This window comes from Pinus tabuliformis, chromosome 7, assembly GCF_031772625.1.
Source record: "Pinus tabuliformis cultivar Carrire ecotype Pingquan chromosome 7, CPIR1, whole genome shotgun sequence".
In the NCBI taxonomy this organism is placed as follows: domain Eukaryota; kingdom Viridiplantae; phylum Streptophyta; class Pinopsida; order Pinales; family Pinaceae; genus Pinus; species Pinus tabuliformis.
The window spans coordinates 585569227-585592417 of NC_142293.1; the positions used below are offsets into that span (position 1 = coordinate 585569227).

Consider the following 23191-nt stretch of genomic DNA (forward strand, 5'->3'; position numbering starts at 1 on the left):
TCAAAAGGGCCAATATACTGGGACTGTCCATTCAACTAGGTATTACCACCTATATTTTATCCTGATTTAAGTATATTTCCAGTAACAATTCACCAAACCGTACTCAGCCTATGTGATGAAACAATATCACCAAAAGTTCAAAGTAAGCATGTTACCAATAGAACTGTTGGCTAAACCTATAAACAATCTTAATCATCCACTTCTACCTGCCTTCTTAGTATTAGGCTTTTACCAACAGGTGTGTGATTAAGTTGTTTCTCATCTTTTATTAGCTACCAGGTTTGACAGAAAAGAAGTGCAAATTTCCTGCCTCCACTATCTAACAGATCTGTTAATTTCTGAATCATTCAAAACTTGAACAGGGCCAATGTATTGAAATAACACCATGAGAGTCTCAGAACTTGTGCCTCCATTTATAAGCTATCTTAACTAAGCCATTTCTTATTCTTGGGACCCTTTTTCTGGAATGAACCTTCTGCTTATGGTGGGCCGATTAGGCATGTATCCGGCGTAAGGGTATTGCCCAAAATTAACTGCAGCATGAAGAGCCGAGGCCACCCATATGATTGTTGTTATTGCCTTTTCAACTTCTTCCACGCTCTCCATGCTGTACCACCATGTCTCGTCCTTCTTGTCTCCGTGACCAACATTTCTGATTTCGTTCCACCATGCTTGCAGCTCTGTATCAGATTTCACTGCATCATCATTCTGGTAGTACAAGGACAGGTACTCCTTAACCCATGAAACTATTGGGAACCATATCTCCAATCCATCCACAGCGTAAGGGTAGTCTTCGATCATCAGCTTCAGCCCGTAGGGCATTGATGAGTCCACCACTGCCATACCCCTGTCAAGTTGTAGCCACATTCAGGTAAAAATGTTAATCAAAATTCAAATGGTTGACACAAAGATGAGGCTCAAATTTTAATCAGTGTTGATTACTGTTTAGAAAACAAAGAGCACTAATCAGCACAGCATCATACCAGAGTTTGAATTCCATACATAAAACATTACAGTAAAAAACAGAACTGACTGAAAGAAAAAATCTGTATACAGAGAGATACAGTATAATTGTAAGGAGATCGTCCATATTTATAATAAATTGGGAGAAGCCCAACATTGAAAACTGGTCGTTGCACAGTAATTAGATCACTGACCTAAATAAATTTTAGTCTTTAACTCCATGGTGTATGTACAACAACAATTATGATTACCTTTTCATGAGATCTGCAGGTAACCCTTGTTCGTCAAGCCTCCATTGCCTGTACACTACCGAAGAAATCTCCAAGGCATACTTTCCAGTAAACACTGTTATTTCAAGAATGCCTCCGCCATTTATAAGAATCTGGCGAGCCAGAGCATTGATGTTGATTGTGTCCGGGAAATGAGGGCTCAATAGCTTGTGAATGGGATGCATCACACTCAGTTGTCTGTTAGTAGCAATAATAAATGGTTCCGTAACTGCATGAGTCTTGAGCCTGAAAGAATCCGACCATTACAGTCTCAGTCTGGACTATATATAGAATGATATTGTAAATATCAAACAAATTCTGCAGGTATTCTATTAGTTGTGGCTATTTGGGTTTTACCAGTGACTGATAAGCTGATAGAATCCGACCATTACAGTCTCAGTCTGGACTATATATAGAATGATATTGTAAATATCAAACAAATTCTGCAGGTATTCTATTAGTTGTGGCTATTTGGGTTTTACCAGTGACTGATAAGCTGATGGTAACCAGAATCATTAACGGTCACGTACGCTTTAGCCAGCTGCCATAGAGCTCCTTCTGCGCCTTCCTCTGCTGGAGTAAACACCTTCCCAACACTTGCCCGATCTTCTGAAGGGGGGTAGGCTCAACTCGATTGCAACTGGCCTTAATGTGCCATCCTTCTTCAGGAAGAGAATTGAACGAGAAGCATATGTCTTGGTGATAGACAGAGCATTTATTCGATCCAGATGCGGTATCAAGGCGTCATGGTGGTCCAGAATGAAGAGTCTGTTATCCCAGAGAGCCTGAAAATATCATATCCATCTATGAATACATGAATCTCACTGCTGTTGTAGATCAAAAGACAAGCCAAATTACAAGGAACAAGCATTGAGTTGGATCAATATACCTGCTCCACTGTTAGACCGTCGAGATTATTTTCGATGTGTGAAGCAGTAATAGAACTGATCTGAGGACCAGACATCAAAGGGTCCAGTTTACTTCTCGGAGGAAAACTCTGTGAATTCAACCATTCACAACATTAAAATTATGTAGCCTAAGCTTAATTAAAAATAGAGAGGAGACAGATGGGGACTAGAGGTCTGCTGATTACTTGGAGTCTCTGTATAACAAGAGGATTGACTCCGGCCAGCATCTGGCGCGCAAATTCTTCATCTTTCCTCCATGCAAATTCGTCATCTGCACCCATTAATCCCATTTCCAGTAAGTTCAATTATTCAGAATCTGGTAGAAATCAAGCACAGAATAAGAAGATGCATGGACGTGTTTGGAAGAGAAATACTTACGGGCTATAACTTGAGGAAGGGGATACTTGAACAATTTTTCGCCGTCTGTTGTAAGAAACTCTTTGACAAGCTCAAAGGGAATGAAATTTTTGGCAGCTTCCAGAATTGAGTTGTTGGGCAACTTTTTCCCATCGGAAAAGAGCTTCTTAATGTCTTTAAAGGAGTCGAACTCATTCATAGTTGAATCAAACAGCGATTTGAGCTCTGGTACCAGGAATTGAACAATTGCCTTGAGGGAATGCGCTAAGAAATTAGACATTTTCAGATGCCCAAAACACTCATCTCGTGGGACACATCTCGTACTGTTTACAGCATCGACACCCAAAATCCAGGTTCCGATGTCGCTGGAGAAACTGTAGCAGCAATGGCTTCCGCGTCCATCGTTTTCTGAACATCCGACTTCTCTTATTCTCAAAGTATTTTCAAACTGCAACTCAGGGAAATTAAAATATGGGCGACTAATAAGCATCTAATGACTGCCATTGCCATGAGCGAGAACCTCGAGACGAAAATTCATGAACCATTTTTTCGATCAACGATCAAACTTTGTTCAATCATCTAACACCACAAATCTACGGTGAATAATAGGACACGGCGATGGCATCTACGGTGAACAATAGGACACGGCGACGGCTGGGACAATTCATTTCAAAGGGAAACGCATTACGGCGTAAAAACGCCTTACGGCGTAAAAACGCCTTACGGCGTAATTATCTTTGCAATGTAACGCAGATAGACTAGAAGGCAAAATTCAGGTGAAATGGATTCAGTACGGTCTCTTGGTGTTCTTGCAAGGAAGGAAGAATAGATAAAGGTGGCAGAGTGCATGCAAAAAAAACTAATATGTATTCAGTATGGCCACGCCTCCTTTTTTAAGAGCTAGGATCCTCGTTTGCAATACAAAGCTTTTCCTTTTCCACTGGTAAAGGTGGCGGAGAGTCAAATTGATCGTAAACGAATCTGGACATTTGCTAACTGCAGATATCAAATGCAGCATGCCCATTCAAACTTTAAAATTCAAATTTTAATCTCCCTGTAGAGGGAATGGGCATGGTGGTGGGTTTCTAGAGGTGAACCCAAAATCTGTTTTGAATGAGATGCAGAGGGAGAAAAGAGGGGTAAGAGCTTGGTAGGAAGTTTAAGTTTTCATAATGGGTTCATTGCGTGATGTAGTACTCAACATAATGGGCTTCTGTTGGAATTAACTTCGTTTACAGCTGTCAGCATTAGAGTTATGAGGGAGGGGGTGCGATTGCGAAAGGAATTTGTGAACGGTCTTATCCAGGATGATAGTGAGTAATGAGGTGATTTAGCTAGCCCATATCCCACGCTATCCAGGGTATGACAAGTTATGGGCACAGGTACCTGAGTATGATACCTAGTACGGGTACGTAAATCAGACCCTGTGGTACACATTCCCTACCATAGATCATAACTTGAAAGATGCAGAGAGACCAGTGCCTCCATATGTGTCGGATTACAACATTTATTGAATCAGACAAAGGAATTAAATCTTTGAAGCTCTAGAGTTCGGTAGAAAAATGGTCACTGAGGATACTGGAATTTACAAGCAAGAAACTAACTATAATTATTGCATAATCACAAAATTAATTAAGAAACATTTATACCTTCTAATGGAAACTCACAAAATTTCTGGACTAAAATCAAAATAATGAACAGGTTGAGTGAATAGTAAAGATTGTATCGATTGCCTATTCACGAGACTTATCTCTGTGTTCACGAGAATAGAATGCGCAAGGGCAGTAACATAAATCCATGAAGAAGTTAAGGCATGAAACCATAAATGTATTCAATAAGTATGATGATACAATATACATAATGAGAGGCTATCTATATAGTACAGATGCCTCAGCCGTCTATATAATTATGGCTAATCATAAATAATGACCATATCATACGTCCATTATGATATAGCAAACCATATCACATAATGCCAAAAACCCATTGAGATGTTTAATCAGTAGTGTCATATCCTGCACATTGGTTCTGGGAGCTCAATTTGAGACTAGAGAATTCTCAATGTCAATTACAAAGCGATATTTCACATCTTTGTTAATCATTCGTTCTAAGGCCTCATTAATATACTGGATTGGAATGACTTCAATGTTTGGATATACTCTTTCCTTTGCACAAAAATCAAGCATTTCTTGAATGTCTTTGGTGCCACCTGTTACACTCCCTGCAATCGATTTCATGCCTGCATGCAGAAACTCAAGTATGGATGTTATACTTAGTGATTCAGAAGATAGACGAGAATTGTGCAAATAACACATTTATTTTTCCATCAACTACAACTGTATCAGTCTACTTATCAGATTTTTACTTTTATCCTCAGATGATGCACCTTTAGGTTTTTTGGTAAAACACATAATGCACATAGAAATTTATGTTACCTTAAACCTAACACGTTTAGCATTTAAATAATGAATATATCTAACTTATAAATCATTGCTGTCATAGGCAACACGTGGTTCTTATGGTCTGTAGTATATTACAAGTTCCATTCTACAAAAAATACTGCATGGATCTTGGTGCCACACACATACGCCTAGTGACTTGAAACCAGAGAACTCTTAAGAAATGAAATACAATACAGTTGATGAATCTTTCCTCTTTACAAAATAAAAATATATATGTATGGCATGGACTACTATTTTAGGAAAAAACCGTAATTTATTAATAACCCTTGTAAATTTGGCAAGCATGGTAAACCTGGGCTCTATCTTCCATAAATGTATTTTAGAAAACCTTGGCCACTTGGTGAACTTAATTTGTTAACAAAGGTAGAAAGATAACCGATTGGCAAAGAATGGCACACATTGTTAAACATTGTAGTGGTTTTTTTGGCCTAAGGACAATAACAATGAGATGCATCTAAGGATGATAATGCAATGTAATGTAATAAAGTGAGGAATAAGTAAATATATAATAATAAGATACGACATTTACGTTAATCTTATATTAAAGAGATTAGGTGAGTAGCTCTTGAGAAAATAATGAAACTTGCCTGATATAAATAGAACACCCTTGTATGCCATTTTTTAGCACAATGATATAATACTAATAATGGGATATCTCATTTTCCATCTCTTTTGTCTCTTCATATTCTCCATATTTTAGTTTAACATTATGTCAGAGCCACGCCACATTGATTATGGCATTGGCCCATGACAAGAACCATGCCATTGAAGGTGACAAAGCATTGTGTCAAAGAACAGTATCAAATCAAGTTCAATAAGCAGTTCGAGAAATAGAAATTATATCAATGTGGCTGTTACAACAAAATTGTTAAGAGAAAAGACTTCAATTAAATGACAGATGAGGTGAATCAATTTTTTCTAAGGATCAAGTCATTGGAAAAGGGGCCAAGCTTTAAGAAGCAACTGACATCTAACCAAAGAGAAAACAGTCCAGCAGCTGTAGAAGTAGACCGACCCCAACCTATGATCAAAGGACAGTGAGTTCAAGTTTGTTGAGCATGGTTGTATAGAGATTAGTAGATGTCTAGCAGCATACAAGTCTACAGTGACATGTATTGACCTGTTGAAGGAGGTGCTAAGGGTAGACAGATACTTGTGTGTATTGACCTGCAGCATACAAGATAGTTGGACCTTGGAGCTAATTAAACTGCTAGTGACTGATAAATAGCTTGAGCCCACAAATCTAGAGCAGAAGATTGATCAATTCAACCTAGCATCATTGAACCTTTGAGAAAGTACACAATAATTTATTTCTAAGTGACAGCAATTTGAAATCTGTCTTTTAGAAGCAATATGAAGTAAATCCTCAGTTTTAAAACTCTCTGCTAATTGAAATTTTGTTTTAAACTGAAAAGTATGTTTTAAAACCCACTGCAAATTACAAACTGCAAAACCCTTATTGCATCTTGCAGTTACAGGCAACATTCTCAGAGGGGTTATAAGTTGAAATTTGTAAGCAAACCTTAAGGGTTTATGTTCTATATTGGAGTTAGAAAGAATTTTTTCTCGGAGTAATAAGGTGATTGTGTATGGAACCAGGCACAAATTTTTGGAGGCACAAGCAGATCTGACCCATACCAATAATATTATGTCAGACTATATCACATCACAAATTGAATGGGAAGAATCACCCGGCAAGGAAACAAAGAATGAACCTACTCCTTTCCTATCATGATCTTTGGGAGTTGGTCACTCCAACATGTCAAAAACTAGATCCCATGACTAATCACTATAAGAAGAAAAATAAAAATGTAACACATTTATACACACCTAGATAAAAAAAAACTTACCCTGATGGATTAGCATAAATCTGAATCAAGAGAGATAGGTACAGACTTCAACTTATTTTTTGTCTGTACATATTTGCATCTATGAAACTTCAAAGCAAAATGATTTTTGTGAGCTTATGGGAAATTGGCTTATTCAGCAAGGGAAGAGATGGGATTCACCATTCAATTATTTTATTCCGTGTCACTGAAGCGAAACGTACATTCGCAGACGATTTATACTAGTGCATCCTTCTGGTTTTTTGAAATTAAAGAAATTGGGAATCATACATAACCAGTTTTAATGTTATGTATCATAAGTTTTAATGCGCTTGCTAAATAATATTCCTTTCAAATATTGTTCATTTACATAATATTCTCTGATATGCAGATTTATTTGCTAAATCCTTCTCTGCAAGCATGCTACTGATGTATATTTCGTCATGAACAGAATCAAGGAAGTGTAGGGTAAATCATAGAGTCAAAAGGCGTGACAATTTATTACATGCAGGCCAACAATTCCCTGATACATCCTTCAAATCTTACAATAATCCAGACCTTCATGCAGTAGAAAAGGAGTTATACGTTGGTTCCTTGTGTGAAGTTCGTACTGCATCAAAACCATGGCAGTTTTGGATGATCATGTTAAAGAATGGGAACTTTGATACAGAAGCAGCTTTATGTCCTGCAAACGGTAAAAAGAGAGGTCCTTTTAGAAAACCTAAAAAATTCCCCTGTTTCGGCAAAGGCTGCATGAACCAGCCTCTTGTGTATCATAATCCATCAAAGCTTCAATCAACAGGCAAATTGAAAGGAAAATTCTATGGATCATATGATTTGGATGCTGATTTCAAATCAGGTAGACAAAAAAATGTCTCTTATTATTCGGTGGTATGGGAGAAGAATCCTAAAACAGGGAGTTGGGTATTTCACCATACATTAAGAACTTCAAAGAAATATCCATGGTTGATGCTATATCTGCGTGCTGATGCTACTCGTGGCTACTCTGGAGGATAACATTATGAAACTCGGGGGATGATGAAGAAGCTTCCTGAGTCACCAAATTTTAAGGTGCGGTTGGAGAAACTGCAGCAGCAATGGCTGCTGCGTCCATTGTTTTCTGAACATCCGACTTCTCTTATTCTCAAAGTCTTTTCAAACTGCAACTCAGGGAAATTAAAATATGGGCGACTAATAAGCATCTAATGACCGCCATTGCCATGAGCTAGAACGGCGAGACGAAAATTCATGAAGCGTTTCAGTTTCTCGAACCGTTTGCTTCATGAAACGTTTTTTGATCAACGATCAAACTTTGTTCAATCGTCTAACACCATAAATCTACGGTGAATAATAGGACACATCGACGGCTGGGGCAATTCATTTCAAAGGGGAACGCCTTACGGCGTAATTATTTTTACGTACTTAGTTTGTTTGTAAAGGGAGATATCAAACTCAATCGCATTATTGTGGTGAGAAGGGTGTCCTTTTTGCAGACAAGAATTGAGTCTTAGGGAGGCGGAGAATTTGGATTCTTGTAGTTCTCTGTTAGAATAACTTTTTTTTAAGATTAATGGAGTATTATTTATTTATGTAACTAACAATTAAGAACTATGGTTTTGTTGTGATTATTATTGAATAAATTATTCAGTTTCAATTTGATGGTTATGATTGTTTATTTTAAGCACTATTGTTTGAATGTTAATAGTTTATGCTCAAATTAAAATCTTGTTAAGCTATAAACTACTAGCTATCTACAAGCTTAAAGTAATAAATGTGTACTATACATGTCTTGTTATTTGAACTATTTTAATACTGTGGCATGAATTGAGAGATGTTAGCAAGTAGATGTTTGTTAACTATTTAGCAGACATTTGTTTGACACTTGTTTGAACAAGGATTAGGCCTTGGAACTATTTCAGTGACATATTATCTTTATCTTATTCCAAATTCAACATTTTCTATTTCTTTTCCCTTCCTTTTACATCTTGCTCTTGATTTGGACAAGGATCTATTTCTCTTCCTAAACAACATATATCTTTTCATTTTTTGCATATTTTTGCATTTGCATTTAAGCTTTGTACCAAGCCATCTCTCAAAGAGGCCAAAGTTTATTAAATTATGATTTGATCAGCCTTTAATTCAATCAAACCTTTTGTGTTGATCTTAATCTTTAATTTACTTCGTTAAAGGATCAATATAAAGGTAATGTAATTTATTGTATATTTTGTCTATGATTTCTTTCCTTTATTTTACAATTGTTTAACTTTAGATCCTAGTATAGTTTTACAATTTCTTTTCTTTTTAATATTTAACTAAAGAGTTGACTTTAACAATCTAGTTGGAATTAACATTTTCTTTTACTTTGATTAATAGTGTTACAAAGCTAATTTTAGAATTAGAAATAAATTAACATAGAATATGATTAGATAGTTTATAACTTTATTAGAATACTAACGTTGCCTTAGAATTCTAACTTTTACACATTATAATAATAACATTATTTGATTTAATTAACACTTAGTTTATATTTTATCATAGGTATATTATAATCTTACAATAAATTAAATTATATATTAATATATAGTTTTATATAGTAGAGTTGTTTAGTGTAGTTAGCACTACTTTAATAACATTTAGGAATATATTATAGGTAGAAAATTATAGATATTAGATTTAGCATTAATTATATATATATATATATATATATATATAGATATAGATATAGATATAGATATATTGTTAGTATTTTATCATAGGTTATATTAAGATTTTATAATTAAGTGTTAACTCATAAGTTAGATATATATTAATTAGTACTAACATAAGCTTGCATAGGATTAATAATTAGTGTTATATAGGTTAGGATAAGTAAAATTAGATTAGAATAACACTTAGATTAGGCTAGACTAACACTTAAATTGACATAGGTTAACCCTAGGTTCGGTTTAGCTTAGCCATTAATTTAGATTAAGAATTTACTTCTTTGCATGAGCTTTGCAAGAAGGTAGATCTCATGTTTCTCTTCCTGTTGGTAAGAAATAGAAACATCACAAGTTAGCAAAAAGGGAAAGAGGGTAATTGGACCCAATTGAACCAATCAGAACCACCATTTAAAATAGAAAATGAGTTGATTTAAGGACCCAACCGGGTGGTCTCCCTTACATCTTGATGAGGTCATTTTTTCCATCAACATTTTTGGCACTAGAAAGAGGGCATGAGCTAGTTAGTCTATGTGAAGCCTTGTTTTAACATTTTTCTACATATTTCGTCATGATGAATTACCCCCTAAGCTAGTTTTAATTGAGAAATTTACCTCTATTGTTCAAGAATATAATGTAAGAACTTATAATGATCATAAAGAGGAATCTACATTAGTAAATCTTAATTCTACAATTAATATTATTGAACCTTTAGATGAAAAGAATGATCTTCTTCAACCATCAACATCAGGAAAAAATATTACACCTAAAAGTGTTTCTATTGTATCTCTTATTTTTTTTTCTAATGAGTCATATTCAATATAATTAAATTATATGGATCATCAAGATTTAACAAATAATCATGATGATAATTATTTTTCTGAAAATGATCTAGGTCCTATTTTGACGACAAATGACACATTATTAAACCAAAAGCCATTTAATGAATTATCAATTGAAATTCAAAATGATGATTTATTTTCTGGTTATCACTATTTACAACATAGTTATTGTATGTGTCATCCTGCTAGAATATTTACTAGTTCAAATTTTAAGAATGAATTATATCATGGAACTCAAGGGGTATTTTTAAATGATCAATTATTTATTGATACCAGTTTACAAACTTTTACTCATCCTTTTCCTCACTATCAAGATTCTTATAAACTATGGTAAGAGGATGTGATTTTTAACATATCCTGATATTGATGAAAGTGAATCATTTAATTCATTTTCCAAGCACAAATTTTCATCCTTCCATTCTAATTTGGATCATCAATCTCTACTACATGTTTTTGATATTACTCATGACAATCTTATACACGAAACTTGACATGTTGAAGGCTTGATACAATCATCTAGTGACCCTCTTACATTTGTAGATAATCATGGGTTTACTTGTTGCGTGGATTCTGATATACACATAACACATAAATTTGAGAATCCTTCTTGTTTCTCTCTTTCCTAAAAAGATCAATATATCATAAAGGAAAAAGATAGTTCTTTTAAAATTTTGGGGAAAACTAACTCTAATATTTTTAATCTTATATAGTCTTCAAAATAAATCTCTTATTGGATTCTTAAAGGTGATCTTGCTAACTCTTTAGCTTGTACATATTTTGATAGATTTTATTTAGAATTTGAGGATTCTTATAATAGAATATTTTCTAGTTATAGATTATTTTTGTCTTTATTATCAGGAATTAATATACATGTTGACTTTAAAAATTTTGTATATAGTTCAGTATTTGCCTCATTACTTTTACTAATGTATGTAATGTATTTTTTGCAGGGAATAAAGTGATTGCTTGGTTGCATTGGAAATATGACTATACCTAGTCATTTTCCTCCAAAAGAGTTAGAGTAGGAATTTAGTTAGTTTCATTTTATTTTTCTTCTAAAATAAAGAAATTATGATATTTTAATGAATAAGGATGAGACCTTACCATTCATTCAACATCTTTCTCATTTTGGGTTTTTCATTTGTAAAATTTGTATTTTACATTTGATCAATGGTAAACCCCATATTCTAAGATGTTAACTCAAATATAGTGTTCATTTCTACTTTTTACACACATAGTTGCAATAGTATTAGCATTTATATTTTAAATAAATGGTTAATTAATAAAAATGCTTACAAGATAAATCTTCAAATCTTGGCATAACATATTATTTCATATATTCTATCCGTATGTCAAGTTTTTTATTTTTATTTTGTCTTGTGAAAAATCCTTGTAGTGTTTTGCTTAGCATTTAGAATTAATAATTTGATGATGTTCAACATAAGCAAAGTTGGAGAAAAATGTAATTTGTTTTGCTTAGTTTCATATACTCTTCATGAGAGGATGACAAGATCTATAAGGTAAAGTTGTATTCTTCCAGGTATGTGTATATGTTGATCTCCATTTACCATTAGTTCCATATTTTATTTATATTTTGTCTCTTATTTTTCTTTTGTTTTCCTTTTGCATGTTTTCATTAGTTTGATTTGAGGATTTTATTTTGCTAACAAAAGAAGTTGTGATGAACATTCATCATACTGCAATCAGGGAATTCTTTTTCCTCTTCTAAATTTTACTTCCTATTTCATTTATACTCATTTTGAAACTAATTGTTAGTCTTAGTCCTAAAACATGATCTTTAAAGACTTTCAAATTAATTTTTAAGCCATATTTGTAAAAGAAAGAAAGCTCCTATAAATGCATCATAAATGTGTTGTCAAATGAGCCTTATTTAAAAAAAATAATTACTTTACAAGATAAAATCTTCAATTTTTACATAGTCATCATCTTATACATTTTTATGTTAATTTATTTTATGTTATCTTGTAATATTTATCCCATGGATCATTCTTTCAATTGCTTTCCTCCTAATTTTCTAGCATTTGTTTCAATTTGGTTTGAATTTGTTTTCATTCACTCTTTAATAAAATGGGGAAATACTTTTTCAACTTGACATAATCATTGGATTTATGCTCTATTTTCTATTAACGAAACCTTATCCTTAAGGAATATTTCAATTAAGATGATGTTGTTATGTTCACTTTCAATTATCTTAAAACAGTATAAGTCCATGATTTTGATTCTATGTGTTTAAAGCTACCATCGTTATCTAATGGATTATATTTTTATCCCCATTTTCATGAAAGAAAATATATTTATCAATAGTAACTTAAAGGTCATTAGCTTTTTGGGAGCAAGGCTAATCAAGTAAATATTGGTTACCTTAAAATTGTTTACGCTATCCCTCACACTTAAGGAGCAATCTTCTACCCCATCTATTAAGTAATATCTATGAGATTAACAATAACCATAGTTAAATCTAAAAATAAAAAATGGTCAATTGAAGGATATGAGGTCTCATCACGAGCCAACCTACTATGATCATAGGTTCTAACCTTGTGAAATTACCATTATTGGTCACCAAGCCAAGGTAATGGCTTTCAACCGCAAGGTTGAAATACAAGAGGTCTCATCATGAGTCAACTTGTTCATTATGTTAGATCCCATGAATGGCATTGTCATTAACTGGTTACCAAGCCAGGATAATGATCTTCTGTTGACATCCAAATAAGTTTAAGATGATCTTTTGTAACTATGTATTTATTTGTAATAGATGGGACACTGGCACCTAAAAGGGTTAAAAGGCATCCTTGTTGAGGCTATAGACACCTGTTAGCAGCAGTGGTCATGCCTATGGTATGGAAGTTAATTTAACACTATGTTTTACTTGATTACCTTGTTTACTTGAAAACTGATTATCGACCAAGTTGACTATTGTACATATAAATTTGTTGAATATATCATATTCATGGGGTAAATTTTTATAAGTTCATGAACAATGATGGATATGATTTTTGTCTGTTAACAGTACATGACAGGGACAAAACTGCTAGGATATCTGAATTTGGCATTTTGAATCATTTAACTATAATTCCTTCATTTTTAGAGGTTTCGTATCTTTAAACCAGAGATAACTGCTTCTTCCTATTGATCGCCATTGTTGTTGGCCACAACCCCCCCATAGTTTTCCTAAAAAATTATGGGGACCCTTCTTCTATTTCCAATCCCCTTCTCTATTGGCGTTTGACAGATTTTGACCTTTTCGATCCTTATTGTTTGCCTCAGGGTTTTTCGATCATATTGGTTCTGATCATATTTATGCACATCCTTCATTTTGACAAATTATGATTGATGCTTTTGGGTTTTTGGCACGTCTTCGCTATCTTTTGAGTTCATGAAAATACTTTCATGTGGGTCATGAGGCTGCCAGATCACCTTACATTTGGCATTTGGTTTCACTAATTGGCATTCCCTCTAGATAATTTGGCACATTACCTTACATTTCACGTTTGGTCACATTGGTTGTTTATCTTCCAACACTTTGGTTCTTTCATTGCAAAAAAGAGTTAGATCATTAACATTGTAATTACATAAATTAATTACTATATATATTGTAATATATTTTTATATTTCAAAATTTACATAAAAAAACCAAAACGAAACAAATAATATGTATCTCATAAATAGGAATTACAAAATTTAAACTTTGTATATACTAAAATCATACATTAGAAAATATATATATATATATATATATATATATATATATATATATTATGATGTGCATAGTAAAAATAATATAAATATTTGTATTGTAAATAAGCTGCCAAAAAATAACAATTATATATTAAATATTTGTAAATATATATAATAAAATAATAACACACCTTGTGATAGTATTAATTATTTAATAAACAAAACCTAAAGCCTTTTATTTAACTTGTTGAGAAAGTAAATTAAGCCACATGTAAAAGGTATACAACATATTATGAATATCTAAATTGTAAATAAGTTATTTATTTTTATAAACGAGACTCTAGTGCCAAGTCTGAAACATAATCCATTTGTCCACATACTTGCCATACATTTCAACTCAACTTAATGCTAGACTTGTTTCCTACAAAAATGACTTGGATCCCTAAATTTGGACACAAAGATGAAACATGCCATTTCATGAATATGTGTAGCGAATGTCTGATAATTGGTTAAAAATATAAATGACAAACTTGCCATTTTCATTTCATTACGATGCCATTTAATTGTTTCAATAATTTTGATTATTATTTTGCAGTAGGTGAATTTGGACAAATGAATACGTGGATTGTGATAGGGTAACCAAGAATTCGATCAACACTACAACGTTGAAGACAAAGCCAACAATGTATCGCGCATATGCACGGAACCCAGCTTAACAAAAGCCAACGCATATAATCACCCAGCTGGCGAGAGATGCACTCAATTTATCGTTACTGAAATGGCATTTTAATTAAAACTCTGTTGACGAAAGGGATACGTGGGAGTTCATCAAGAAAAGGTATGAGCTCGCAAACTCATTTTTCAGAGCCAAACCCATAACGCATTTACAAATTCATAACTGCCGAGCTAGCATGGAAACATCTAAATCGTTGACATGCAATTCCAGGTGGTGGTATTTCGAATAATTTTAAGCTAATCGGGGCTGGAAATACGGACCTAATTTACGCCGTGACTTTTCTCACTCATATTCCTCGCATCCACAACCGCCACAGTGTCATACCTCCAGTTCACAAACAATGTCTTAATTGTTCTAAGTTATTTAACCACAAAATCTCTGAGATTACAATTGGATTTGGAAGCTATCAGAATATGTATATCTATCAGTTGTTACTATTTGTTCATTAATTTGTTCACATGTTGCAGGTGAGCGAATCTGGCATGAGATTTATGGAGTCAAACTAGAGTTCAAGCTCCCAATGTGGCAGTGCTTTGCTTCACCGCAATAATTCAATCGGGAAACTGTAATTAATTGGCAAATTTCCCATGGCAATTGTGAATCAAATTGTGTGAAGCTGAGGGCACAAAAGGCAGTTCCTCATTGCACCAAAGAAGCATAATCCCTCAATTTAAAAAATCAATTTATGAAAGAACGCAGATCAAGCGTGGACTTGCCATGTTTAATCAATTTGTTTTGGAAAGTTCGATAAAAATTGATTACATGAGTTGTAAAACCTGGAAGGAAGAAATAGCAAAAATCATCAGCACACAGGGGGAGCTTGCTACAAACTATTTAAGATCGAGTTTTGTAAGATTAGGGGGGGGGATTAGGCTATCGTAATTATTTTGTAGCTCATAGGGGATAGGAATCGAGGGAGAGAGGCAAACAGTATTTTTGTAAAGGGAAATTTTAAACTTATTCGTACTATTGTGGTGAGAAGGGGTCTTTTTGCAAGAAAGAATTGAGTTTTATGGAGGCAGACGATTTGCACTCTTGTAGTTTTCTGTTTTTTTTTTGTAAGCTTGGCAGTACCTTTCTATTATTTTTCAAAAAAAAAGTACGCTACATTTATATGTCTGAGAGTTAGGTGGCCTCAATCTACACTTTGGGAAATTGGATCTGTTGGCCACCTAACCGCAAAATATGTCATCCAAAAGAAAAATGGATAAGTCTAACCAGACGCACTATGTAAACCTCAGAGTCTTTGTACTTCCTATTTTCTAAATAACTATAAATATAACTGCTAATAAGCTTGAAAATCTGGGATTGTATCATGCAAAATTAAAAGCAAGGTTACAGTGTTGCTACTCATCATCATCTGAATCCACCGGAGTAGGATCTTTCACAATGGAACCCGACAGCTACTTGTGGGGTATGCAAGGGATATGTTGCTCAATTCGGCTAAGCCGACCACTCTGCTACTGTAATTGAAACTGAATTTGTTATGAAACCAGTGCAAGAAAAAGATAGAAAAGATAGATCAATGCCTTAGAATTCAGCCTCTTCGAGGGGGCAACCTCCTTTACATTACATAAATGAGCAATTCTTGGATGATTCAAATGACGAAACCTCCTTTCTATATATAGGAGTCTAAGGAGTCATAATATAACCCGACCTAACAATAATAATATAAAGCCACAAAAATAACAATAAAGAGATTCTATGGGGCACAGTAATAAAAATATGGGGATAATAGGGGCACAACGATATTAATAAGGGATACAACTACAATAGTAATGGGGTAATTACTAGTATTATAGTGTCCTATCATGCCCCTCTCCTTCAAAAAAAGTGTTGTCCTCAACGCTTGAGTAGTTCTGGATGCTTCTGTAAAAAATTCTCATCCTCCCATGTGGAATCTTCAGCAGATAAGTTCTTCCACTTGATGAAATACTCTGAGATTGATCAATTTCGTAGTTGTCGAGTTCTTGTTTCTGTGACTGCTTCTGGTTCCAATATAATTTTTCCTTCGTCGTTAAGTTCTGGAAATATTGTTTGAACTGGGAGCTTGTCGCCTATAACCTTCTTTAAACATGAAACATGGAAAACTGGGTGCACTCGAGACATTGCAAGAAGCTTGAATTTGTATGCCATAGTACCAATCTTTTACAACACCTTGTACGGACCATAATACTTTGGTGATAATTTATTATCGTTCTTAGCTTGCTCAAGGGACATTTGTTTATATGGTTGTAGCTGTAGGAATACCCAATCGCCTACATCAATACTTCTTTCGCTACAATGTTGATCTGCCTGTTGTTTCATTCTATTCTGTGCCAATACGAGGATATCCTTTAAGAGTTGGAGGACTTGTTGTTGATGTTCAATGTGATGTTCCACTGCATGAACCTTAGAATTTTCTCTTAAATATGATGTGATGGATGGTGGCTGATATCCATAAAGTGCCATAAATGGGGTCATTTTTCTTGCTGTATGGAAGGAAGTGTTATACCACCATTTAGCCAGAGGCAACCATTTGACCCATTGTGTCTGTTTATCAGATACAAAGCAACGAAGATATACTTCCAAACATTTGTTTACTATCTCAATTTGCCCATCAGATTGAAGATGATAAGATGAGCTGTGAGCTAACTGAGTACCAAGACAAGAAAATAATTCTATCCAAAAATTTTAAGTGAAAATGGGATCTCTATCACTTACAATAATCTTTGGGTTTCCATGTAGCTTTTGAATTGTTTCCATAAATGCCGTAGAAACTATATTGGCTTTCAATGGATGTGATAATGCACCAAAGTGTGCATACTTGGTAAGTCTGTCAACCACCACCATGATGACACTCTTTCCCTCAGACTTGGGTAAACATGTGATAAAATCCATTGAAATCTCCTCCCAACGTTGGCTTGGAATGGATAAAGGTTGTAATAGACCCTGGGTCTTAATTGTTTCAACTTTATTTTGTTGGCAAACCAAACATTCCGCCACAAACTTTTGAATATCTGATTTAAGGCCATCCCAAAAAAATTCCTTCTTAACCCTGTGGTAAGTTTTTAAAAATCCTGAGTGCCCTCCTAAGGGAGAAGTGTGCAATTGCATAAGAATCTTTTGTTTGAGTTGTGAATTCTTACAGAGGTATAAGCGATCTTTGTACCATGACAAATAATTTTTTCAGCTAAATGTATCAGATGTACTGGAATCTTGTTGTAACTTTCGAATAAGTGACCACACTTCTTCATCATTCTTCCATTCCTCCCTTGCTTCATTTATCCAATCTAGTTGGATAATAGAAATGGCACACAACAACGCTTCCACATCCTCATCCTTTCTTGAGAGTGCATCTGCCACCACATTTTGCTTCCCTTTTTTGTAGATGATTTCAAAGTCATAACCCAACATCTTTGTGACCCACTTTTGTTGCTCTTCAGAGGATAATCTTTGTTCTAAAAATTATTTAAGGCTATCATGATCCATTTTTACCTTGAAGTGTCTTCCCATTAGGTAGGGTCACCATTTCTTAAGTGCATGTAGTATTGCCAGCATTTCCTTCTCATAAATAGCCTTGTGTAAAAACTTTCCCTTGATTGGACAGCTTTCAAAAGCAATGGGTCTTTCATATTGCATTAAAATAGCACCAATTCCATTTCCTAAAGCATCACATTCCACAATAAAGGTTTTTGTGAAGTCCGGTGTAGCTAAGACCGGTGCTTGGCACATTGCCTCTTTAAGATGTTCGAAGGCCTTTGTTGCTTCTGGAGTCCATGGAAATGCATCTTTCTTCAATAATGTTGTTAGAGGTGCTGCTATTCTCCCATAATTCTTAACAAACTTGCGATAATACCCTGTCAACCCGAGAAATCCTCGCAGATGCTTTATGGATGTGGTGATTTTCCATTCCTTAATGGCTTTAATTTTTCTAGGGTCTACCTTAATTCCTTCGTGGGATACAATATGACCCAGATATTCCACCTCTTGTACTCCAAAGAAACATTTGGATCTTTTTGCATATAATTGTTTCTCCTCCAATAGTTGTAGCACCCTGTCAACATGTTCAACATGATCCTTCCAAGACTTGCTGTAGATTAATATATCATCAAAAAATACTAACACAAATTTTCTAAAGAAGGGTTTGAAAATGGAATTCATCAAACCTTGAAATGTAGAAGGTGCATTGGTAAGGCCAAAATGCATGACCAAAAATTCATAATGACCCTCATGAGTTCTAAATGCTGTTTTTGGAATGTCTTCAGTCGTCTCTCTAATTTGATGATATCCTAAACGAAGATCCAACTTGGTGAAGTAAATTGATCCATGCAATTCATCCAATAATTCATCAATGACAGGAATGGGAAACTTATCTTTAATAGTGAGCTTGTTGAGCTCCCTATAATCTGGACACATGGGCCATGATCCATCCTTCTTGTGAACCAATACTACAAGAGCATAGAAAGAACTTTGACTAGGTTTAATTATACCAACCTCTAGCATTTCTGCAACCATATGTTCAATTCACTATTTTTGGCATAGGGATATCTGTACGGCCTGATGTTTGGAGGAACACTTCCTGGAATCAGATGAATAACATGATCATGATCACAAATTGGTGGGAGACCTTTGGGAGTCTCAAATACCTTGGAATGATTTTCCAAGACTTTTTGGAGATCTGGAGAAATAGATGATTCCGATGTGGAAACATCTAGTGAACATAACTGTGCAATTACACCTCTTTGTTCCTTTTTTAGAAGCTTTGTCATCCCATTAGAACTGATTATCTTTCCTGGTTTCCTTGCAATACCCTTTAATTCAACTTCCTTTCCTTCCGTAGAAAATTTCATGAAAAGTTCTTGAAAATTAAAAGCTATTGTACCCAAGGATTATAGCCATTGGACTCCTAGTACAACATCAGCACCTCCCATTGGAATGGAAAGCATTGGGCTAGTCAATACATATTCTCCCATGGATAGCTTGATATTATGGCACTCTCCAGAGCAATTTATCGTTCCTCCATTTACAATCATCACTTGACACTCTGGCGCTGGATATAGGAAGCAATTCAATTCCTTTGCTACCTTACAATGAATAAAATTATGGGTACTTCCTAAATCAATCAACACTATTAACTTTTTCTTCTTGATTTGTCCTTCTATCTTGATGGTTTGAGGAGTGGTAATTCCAGCCAATGCATTACAAGATATGGTCGAATTCATTTCTTCTTTATCTAGGCTTTGTTCCTGGAGTATATCCTCTTCCTTTGACCTTTCTTGCTCCTTTTCTTCTTCCTCTTCACAATCTATGTAGAATAATTTCTTCTCAGCAAACTTATGACCTTTAGTGTATTTGCTATCACAACTGTAACAAAGCCCTTTTGCTCTTTTTTCTTCCAATTGTTGTGGTGTCAACCTTATAGGTTGTGGAAGGCTAGGGATAACAACACTTCCATCTTTATAGTTGTGACTGGTATGCTTCTTGGTTGCCATAATTTTGCTTTCCATTTTTCTTGCTAACTTGAATGCCTTCTCTAATGAATCAGGTTCCCGAAAGAGAACATCATGTTGGATATTATCCTTTAAAGTCCCTATGAACACATCAATCCTATGCTCCTCTAGAATATTTTTTACCCTTCTGTTCAATTTTTGGAACTCCTCAATGTGCTCCATTATTGAACCCTTTTGTTTGAGACTTATCAATTGGCTAAAAAAAGTGTTGCTTTTTGTATCCTCATAATGTGTTGTCAATTCTTCTGTAAAAATTGCCCAAGTGATAATTTGTTTACGAGAGCAAAGCCATTGATACCATATAAACTGATTTGGTTCCAAATATAAATCTGCAATACGTACATTTTGTGTGTTTTGCACATTATTTAGATCGAAAAATTGCTTCATCTGTAATATCCATGTTGCGGGATCCTTGCCATCAAACTTCCTCATATTGATTTTTGGAATATGGTGGGTCTTCGATCCAAAATTAGAGTCTATGGAATCATGATTAACATTTCTTTTGTTCTCATCATAAGTTTCCTTTACTACCCTTTCACCATTAGTGACCATTTCTTGTAGCAACTTATTCATATTTATCTTCAATTCTTCCATGTCTGTCTTCAAATCTATCTTCAAGTCGTCCATCTTAGCTTCCACGTCATTCATCTTAACTTCTACGCCTTTCCTTAAACAATCCATCTTAGCTTCTATGCCTTTCTCTAAACCATCCATCTTAGCTTCTACATCTTTCTTTAAACCATCCATCTTAGATTCTGTTCCTTTTTGTGCAAGTGACACTTGTTGCGCTTGGTCTCGTAATTTTGATATATCATGTTGCATTTCTTCCTCTTTTTCCTGAGTCATGCTAGAGCTTTCAAGTTGCCTACTAGGTGTTTGCATTTTCTTTCCTTGGGGCATCAATTATCGATAATAATGCTTTACTATGCCCTTTGAATTCCTTCAAACTAATTTTTCAAACCAAGCTTATGCAAAAAATTTAAAAAAACTACAAACCTTTTTTCACTTTGTAGGAGCCTGATATTGAATCTGATGTATCTCTGTAATTTCGGATCACCCAGGTCTAAAATTGTGATCTGTAGTACCCCTCTATGTCCTCTTTCCAATGCCACTAGTCTGATCCAAATTGGATTCTCCAAGAAAGAGTTATGCACAATCTCCCACAGTGACCTGATTATAGACTAGTTCAGTAGAGCAAACGTGTACGACATGCCACGAGTCATTGTTTTGACTTTTGGATCTGAAAAATATATACAAGAAACTACAGTCCGTCCTCTTTCTGTACCTTCTTATGAAATTTCAATCCAATGCTCAGAAAGAAAGTTATGACGATTTTCCCTAGGTCACCTGTTTGGAATGTAATTCAGGAGTCTGCAAAAAGACCAACTTCCTCAGATCATATCTCCGCAAATATAGGGAGAAAAGCTCTGAAATTCGGACCCGAGATTCAACGCGATTTCTTCTCAAATGGTTTTTTCTTTTTAGCTTCTAAAATGTCGCAGGAAAAAATTTATAGCGAAAAATGCGACGATGACCTGTTTGGAGCAACGAAACCCTAAAATCCAAAGCTCTGATACCAAATGTTATGAAACCAGCTCAAGAAAAAGATAGAAAAGATAGATCAACGCCTTAGAATTCAGCCTCTTCGAGGGGGAAACCTCCTTTAAATTACATAAATGAGAAATTCTTGGATGATTTGACAAATGGAAAAACCTCCTTTCTATATATAGGAGTCTAAAGAGTCACAATATAACCCAACCGACCTAACAATAATAATATAAAGCCACAAAAATAACAATAGAGAGATTCTATGGGGCACAGTAATAAAAATATGGGGACAATAGGGGCACAATAATATTAATAAGGGATACAAATACAATAGTAATGGGGTAATCACTAGTATTATAGGGTCCTATCAGAATTTTTTGAAATTATTTAGTGTAACCTTCTCTAGAGCTTATGCTAGAATGCTCTTCATCATCCATAAAAGATGAATTGTCTTCTTGTATTAAGATGATATGCCATGAGTGTGGCCTAGGTCCGGGATCATAGCTTTCCACTCATCCATATCAAGTTCAAAATCCTCCTCGATCTGTTGAATCTCAACCTCCCAATCTATAATAAATTGCTTGATCGGGTTGGAGTTGCTAGCATGGTATGCTTGAGTCGCTTCCTGAATTATACGAGAGGAAAGGTTGCATCCATGAAATGCCCCAATAACGCCACCAAAAGAGTTGGGTTGGCTATTCAGTGATGAAGTGGCCTTCCTCTGCTTCCCCCGACCTCAGTCCCCATAGTCATTCTTTCCTATACCGGCTGCCCGAGCCATGCTTTTCTTGTTGCTTGACAAACGCTTCTCTAAGTCCAACTCTGGGTACCAACTAGAAAATGGTTGTAGCTTGGGTTACGCTAATGTTCCAGACCTGTTAAATTAAATTCAAACGAAACCATCTAAGTAAGGAACCCACTCCAACTTTTACTGCCAACCCACTGCCAACAGAGGATAATGGTCCCACTTTTATCACTCATCTCCCTTTCCCCATTGCAAGGCGTCAATGGAGTGGCCATACCATCTAAATTTGGGACCTCTGAATTATCCAGGCACGTTCCATATTTTATCAAATCCACCATCTGACCACTGTACAAAGAATTAAATACAAAATTGAGCCCACAACTACACTGAGCCAGCAGCCCACCAACAGCCTTCCGACGAAACTCCATACAGAGAACCCAGACCACAAAAATCAAACCCCTTTCCCAGAAGCCAACCTATGGTGACAGGCATTGAGCCATTACCAACTCTGAAACTAGTTTTTGTATACCTCACTATGTTTCCTGAGCATTGGTGTGATCCCAAGGATTTCACTAGAAATAAAGAAATTCTTGCATTTATCAGATCGAGCTAAGTGGGACACAGGTATTTATATTAGAACTACACTGA

At 34.9% G+C, this 23191-nt stretch overlaps 1 pseudogene across 1 annotated transcript; it reads right to left on the reverse strand.

The window, feature by feature from the left end:
- Positions 1-441: 441 nt before the first annotated feature.
- Positions 442-22971, reverse strand: LOC149248795 (putative linoleate 9S-lipoxygenase 5; annotated as a pseudogene). The gene is made up of 8 exons (XR_016265077.1): positions 22821-22971; positions 4570-4736; positions 2519-2945; positions 2326-2411; positions 2122-2229; positions 1715-2017; positions 1215-1478; positions 442-847 (listed from the first exon to the last, which is right to left on the reverse strand). The product of XR_016265077.1 is annotated as a putative linoleate 9S-lipoxygenase 5 (transcript).
- Positions 22972-23191: the final 220 nt, after the last annotated feature.